We start from the raw sequence: 7140 nt of genomic DNA, 5'->3' as shown, positions 1-7140 counted from the left end.
TCTTCTAGCCATCYCCGCTCCACCTTTTCATTTTCCATTTGTTTTGTCTTGTTTTCCTGCACACCTGGTTTACATCCCCTCATTACTCTACYTGTATATTATCCTCTGTTCCCCCCCATGTCTGTGTGTGGTGTTGTTTGTTGTAAAGTGTATGTGCACTCTAGACTGGTTTGCGACGGGTTATTTTGACCCGTATTTTGTCGTTCTGGGTACAGTGTGTTTTGCCTTATTAAAGTGCTCCGGTTGTTACCCATTTCTGCTCTCCTGRGCCTGACTTCCCTGCAGCCAGTTACGCACCTTTTACACAGAATAAGAAGTGTGTGCACAGACAGGCAGTAATTTATATATAGACACTGAAAARATTGKTAAGGTGTGTTGAAAACAGACCGTATTATCCATGAATTATGGCCCATAATACTTATAGTATCACCTCTGACTGTATTCAAATGACATGGATATCAAACATKATTTGCAGTAGGCTGCATAGAGTACTTAGGAGAATGKCACACATGACCGGCCTTGGACCCACTCCCTGGACCAACTCCAATTTTAGTTTTTCAAACAGATTTGTTAATTATTTRATTTCAGTTTACTAAACAGTTTTTTCATGATTAGTTTCCATTTAAGTTTACGTTTTAGTTCACTATAACAATGTTGAACTAATGACCATTTCCTAATACATAACAGGAAGCCAACACATAAAAGCCTTACGCAATTACAGGGGTGTTATTACGCTGCATGTCAGAACTTGTGAACTTTGAACAAGAGAGCACAGATTAGTTGTGGCAGCATAAGTTAGGTTACTCCAGCTCAAAGCCACAGCCATAGGACTACTTTCACTGTTTGCAAACTGCTGTTTAGGGGGGGTTGGCCAAACATCACTTTAGATTTAAGGCTACTTGCAGACTGGGATCTTTTTTGGTAAGTGTTTATGTGAATAAAATCTAGTTTAAAGTAACAGTTAAAGTAGTGGAATATCGGAATAGTTAAACCTGTTGTTGAAACAGTTTCTGATCTCAGTACCTGGTGTTGAAAACATGGCATCATCAGACCTACAACGTTCTCAACCCATTGGAACTCATATCGATCTAGGTTTACAGAGAATTATAGAATACCTACAAACTTATATTGAAGAACTATAAACTTGACTTGATTCAATAGCCTTTACACAACATAAATGTCTAAGACCCTGGTGGAGTGGTGCCAGAAAAATAACACCTCCCTCAATGTCAACAAAACGAAGGAGCTGATCGTGGAATTCAGGAGACAGCAGAGGGAGCACGCTCCCATCCACCTCAACAGGACCGTAGTGGAGAGGGTGAAAAGCTTCATGTTCCTCGGCATGCACATCACTGACTACCTGAAATGGTCCATTCATACAGACAGTGTGGTGAAGAAGGCGCAACAGCGCCTTTTCAACCTCAGGAGGCTGAAGAAATTCAGCTTGGCCCCTAAGACTATCACAAACTTCTACAGATGCACCAATGAGAGCATCCTGCTGGACTGTATCACCGCCTGGTACAGTAATTTCACCGTCCGCTACCGCAGAGCTCTCCAGAGGGTGGTGCGGTCAGCCGAAACGCATTACTGGGGGCACACTGCTGTGTCACAGGAATGCCAAGAAGATCATCAAGGACCTCACGTGTCACAGGAATGCCAAGAAGATCATCAAGGACCTCACGTGTCACAGGAATGCCAAGAAGATCATCAAGGACCTCAGCCATGACCTGTTCGACCCGCTACCATCTAGAAGGCGGAGACAGTACAGGTGCATTAAAACCGGGACCAAGAAAATGAAAAACAGTTTCTATCTCTAAGCCATCAGACTGTTAAATAGTCACCATTAGCCGGCATCCGCCCAGTACTCTGCCCTGGACCTTAGTCACTGTTAATAGCCAGCTACCACCTGGTACTCTACCCCGCACCMTAGAGACTGCTGCGCTATGTACATAGACATTAAACAATGGTCACTTTAATAATGTCTGCATACTATTTTACCCACTTCATATGTACGTATATACTGTACAGTGCCTTCAGAAAGTATTCATACCCTTAACATTTTGTTGTTACAGCCTGAATTCAAAATGTATTAAATATATTTTATTTCTCACCCATCTACACACAATACCCCATCATGACAAAGTTAAAACATGTTTTTAGACATTTTTACACATTTATTTAAAATGAAATAAAGAAATATACCATTTACATAAGTATTCACAGCCCTGAGTCAATACATATTAGAATCTTTCTGGGTAAGTCTCTAAGAGCTTTGCACACCTGGATTGTACAATATTTGCACATTATTCTTTTTTTAATTCTTCAAGCTCTGTCAAGTTGGTTGTTGATCATTGCTAGACAYACATTTTCAAGTCTTGCCACAGACTCTCAAGATGACTTTTTACCCATCTGCCAATAGGTGCCCGTCGTTGCGAGGCATTGGAAAACCTCCCTGGTCTTCGTGGTTGAATCTGTGTTTGAAATTCACTGCTCGACTAAGGGACCTTACAGATAATTGTATGTGTGGGGTACGGAGATGAAATAGTCATAAAAAAATTATGTTAAACACTTACTGCACACAGAGTGAGTATCTTCTGATTTAACTTGTTATTAAGCAAATATTTACCCCTGAACTTATTTAGACAAAGGGGTTGAACACTTATTGACTTAAGACATTTCAGCTTAAAATGTTTTCTGAATTTGTAAAAATGTCTAAAAACATAATTCCACTTTGACATTACGGGGTATTGTGTGCAGGACAGTGACACAAAATCTAAATTGAATTCATTTTAAATTCAGGCTGTAACACAACAAAATCTGAAAAAAGTCAAGGGGTGTGAATACTTTCTGAAGGCACTGTACATGACTAACACAGTCAATTATTGATCTACACAGAAAAGTTGTATTTTTCTACTAGCATTAGCACTAGAACTGAGAACAACTACTTTATTGACTGAAAAAGTACCTTCTACAACTGTGATATGTGGTTGTCTCACCCAGTTATCTTAAGATGAATGCACTAATTGTAAGTCCCTCTGGATAAGAGTGTCTGCTTAGTGACTAAAATGTTAATGTAATTGAAACCTATTTATTAGGAAATAAGAGATGGAGTTTCTCTGTAACTAACTATTCTTCCTTTGTATCTTTTATCAAAGGATTCACCTAAGAGATGCATCAACCAGCCCTGGTCACGGTTGCTGTTCTGCTCTTCTCTCTCACCACTGTCTCTGGGGGGAATGTGCTGGTCTTCCCATTGGATGGAAGCCACTGGGTGAATATGAAAGTCCTCATCGAAGAGCTGTACTCCAGAGGCCATAGCATCACAGTGATTCGTCCAACCACCAACTGGTACATCAAGGAGAAATCCCCTCACTACTCGTGCATTACCATCCCAGTATCTGGTGGTGGATTTGTTGAGGAGGTCTTTAGTTTGTTTGTGACCAGACAATTGCAGATCCAAAGGGAGGGTGGAGGTTTCTGGTCTCGTATGAGTCTGGAGKTTGAGGTGGTGAAGGAGATCTATGAGATACACAAGGAAGGATTTGGTTGTAATGATGACTACAATATTCGAAGATGCCAAATTAATGCAATCACTTCGCGATGCAAACTATGACCTGGTTTTGACGGATCCTGCCATTGGTGGGGGCGTGTTTCTGGCTCACCGCATTGGTCTTCCTTTTGTCTTCAATGTCCGATGGACAGTCCAGGGCGAGGGTCACTTTGTCATAGCCCCCTCGCCTCTCTCATATGTCCCATTGCCAGGAGCACTGTTGACAGACAAAATGACTTTTCAAGAGAGAGTCATAAATGTTCTGTTTTATRTTTTTACAAGGTTWCAAWTTGCATARGTCYTYGACCCRAACTACATTCCGTTCGTKCATCGTTACTTCGGCCCTGASGTTCACTACATGTCATTGTTCCAGGCAGCAGACATATGGCTCATGAGGAATGACTTTACCTTTGAGTTTCCGCGGCCCACCATGCCAAACGTGGTCTACATGGGCGGRTTCCAGTGCAAGCCCTCGAAGCCMCTTCCCCAGGACATGGAGGACTTTGTCCAGAAGTCCGGGGACCATGGGGTCATCATGATGTCCCTGGGGACCTTGGTGGGACAACTTCCTGAGGACATCGCTGAGGACATCGCAGCTGCTTTCGCCAAACTGCCTCAGAGGGTCGTATGGAGGCACACTGGGAAGAGACCCACCTCCYTGMGCAACAACACRTTACTAGTGGATTGGCTCCCCCAGAATGACCTCCTTGGACACCCCAAGACCCGAGCCTTTGTTGCCCARGGCGGAACCAATGGAGTCCAGGAGGCRATCTACCATGGTGTCCCTATTGTCGGCCTCCCGTTGGTCTTCGACCAGCATGATAACCTCAATAGGATGAGGGCTAAGGGAGTGGCTAAGATAGTGGACATCACCACCGTAGACAGAGACATCTTCCTGGAGGCAGTGAAGGCTGTTCTCTATGAGCCGACCTACAGGGAGAACATGCAGAGGCTATCCAGGCTGCACAGAGACCAGCCCATGAAACCACTGGACCGCGCCATGTTCTGGATTGAGTTTGTCATGAGGAACAAAGGAGCGGCACATCTGAGGACAGAGTCCTATAAGATGTCCTGGTTCACCTACCACTCTGTTGACGTCGTAGCCACGCTACTGGCCATTGTGTTGCTCATAATGCTGGTTAGCACTTTAGRTGTAAGGTTTTTGTGGRGTAAGGTGTTTTGTAGGAGGAAAGTGAAACATGAATGATATCAATGTATTAATGAATATTAATATATTATCAAATTATCATTAATAAAATATTCAAAACATTATTTGATGGTAATTCTTCCTAACATCAATAAGAAGTCATAATTTATGTGGTATTTGAAACAATACAGTTGGTTACTTTTGACAATATATCTTTGCATTCCATTTTTTAAATGTCGACCTCACATTAGTATTGTGCTCCAAATTTGATATTACTGTATTGTGTAAAGTTGTACTACAGCACAAAACTTGAGTTGCCTGGTTGAGAGATAGATGAATAAGAGAGAGAGAGAGAGAAAGAGAGAGAGAGAGAGAGAGAGAGAGAGAGAGAGAGAGAGAAGAGGCAGAGAGAGAGAGAGAGAGGAAGAGAGAGAGAGAGAGAGAGAGAGAGAGAGAGAGAAGAGAGAGAGAGAGAGGTCTCTCTGATAGGTGACAAGAGCTTGATGAAACTCCTGGATCTGATTACAAAAAGTTATTACATTTGTATAACAAGGCCAAAGGGCCGTGTGTACGACGTGCATGTGGCATGTGTGTATGCCTGTGTTTGTGTGTCCAGAGAGCATAGCCTCACCTCCCAGGGGATTTGTCCATGGTACCCGCTGTGGTTTAGCAGGATGCTGCATCTCAGCTTCAGCTCTTCCTTCAGCTCTCTGCGTAGCTTCTCTCAAAGTTTAGGAAAGGCAGAGGTAAGTAAGGCATAGGTAAACAAAGAGTTAAGGGACTGAGGCAAAGAGCTGTAGGTAGGCTCGTAGGTAGGCTAAAGCTTGTAAAGCATTCTACGCCAATTTTGTTTATCTGATTTATAGCAACCCAAATCAATAGAACTTCAATAGAATGCAGAGTTGCTGCATGCAAATCACTTGATTAAAAATATAAAATCATTTAAATTCATACATTATTAATAAACTATTTAGCTCTATGAACCTGAGGTCGCTACCTCACTTTTTTTTTTACCTAAAATGATCAGTAGACCACATACTGGTCCACATGGTAGGCTATGTGGCCTGCTGAGCATTGGGTCCATGCAGTGTTGCTGTCACGCCCTGACCTTAGTATTTATTCTATGTTTTCTGTATTATTTTGGTCAGGTCAAGGTGTGACGAGGGTGGGTATGATTGTTTTGTATTGTCTAGGGTTTTTGTATGTCTAGGTGTGTGTGTGTAATCTAGGCATATGTAGGTCTATGGTGGCCTGAATTGGTTCCCAATCAGAGGCAGCTGTTTATCGTTGTCTCTGATTGGGGATCCTATTTAGGTTGCCATTTTCCTGTTTGGTTTGTGGGTTATTGTCTATGTGAAGTTGCATGTCTGCACTCGTTGTATATAGCGTACACGGTCGTTTTGTTATTTTGTTTAGTTTGATCAGTGTTATTTCTTTATTAAAAGAAGTATGTATTCACATCACGCTGCACCTTGGTCTCCTCACTACGACGAACGTGACAGTTGCCAACTTAGCGACTTTCGCGCTATATTTAGCGAGTATTCAGACCCCTCTAGGGACACATTTTCAAAAAAGCGACGAGCGACAAATCTAGCGACTTTTTCTGGTGTTATTGGAGACTTTTGGAGACTCTGACGTGAAAGCACGTATCGTTACTCTTCTCAACGAGCAGCGGGTGCTGCCGTGGGCCCCACCCCCGTCCCAAAAGCACTCACAGGCGGCCCAGTCCTCACACAGCAGTCCCTCCCAGGTGCAGTCAGAGCAGGAGATGTTCACCCCTCCGCGTCCAGACTGCAAATGAATCACACATGCGGGAAGCTGCCGCTGGCTGATCCAGCCCTGGCTTACATAAAAATAAAAAAAATACCTGAACTAGGGCCAGACTAGTTACCATAATTTTCTCACTTTGCCATTGACAGTTTTTTCTATTGTTCCTTTTTGGTCCATTTAGATTGTTAATGTAGAGTGTATACATATACAGTGGGGAGAACAAGTATTTGATACACTGCCGATTTTGCAGGTTTTCCTACTTACAAAGCATGTAGAGGTCTGTAATTTTATCATAGGTACACTTTCAACTATGAGAGAACGTGACATCTAAAACAAAAATCAGAAATCACATTGGTATGATTTTTTAAGTAATTAATTTGCATTTTATTGATGACATAAGTATTTGCTACATCAGAACGCAGAACTTAATATTTGTAGCAGAAACCTTTGTTTGCAATTCCCGAGATCATAACGTTTCTGTTAGTTTCTTGACTAGGTTTTTGGCCACACACTGCAGCAGGGATTTTGGGCCACTCCTCCCTACAGATTTCCTCCAGATCCTTCAGGGTTCGGGTGTCGGCTGGTGCAATACGGACTTTCAGCTCCCTCCCAAAGATTTTTATTGGGTTCAGGTCTGGAGACTTGGCTAGGCCCTCCAGGACCTTGAGATGCT

At 42.6% G+C, this 7140-nt stretch overlaps 1 pseudogene; it reads left to right on the top strand.

Moving 5' to 3' along the window:
* The first annotated feature begins 754 nt into the window (after window positions 1-754).
* On the top strand, window positions 755-4826 carry LOC111974862 (UDP-glucuronosyltransferase 2A2 pseudogene; annotated as a pseudogene).
* The last annotated feature ends 2314 nt before the right edge of the window (window positions 4827-7140 follow it).

Source organism: Salvelinus sp. IW2-2015, linkage group LG15 (genome assembly GCF_002910315.2).
Source record: "Salvelinus sp. IW2-2015 linkage group LG15, ASM291031v2, whole genome shotgun sequence".
Taxonomy (NCBI): Eukaryota; Metazoa; Chordata; class Actinopteri; order Salmoniformes; family Salmonidae; genus Salvelinus; species Salvelinus sp. IW2-2015.
The sequence above is the reverse complement of the archived record's forward strand: the minus strand, read 5'-3'. Positions and strand labels throughout refer to the sequence as shown.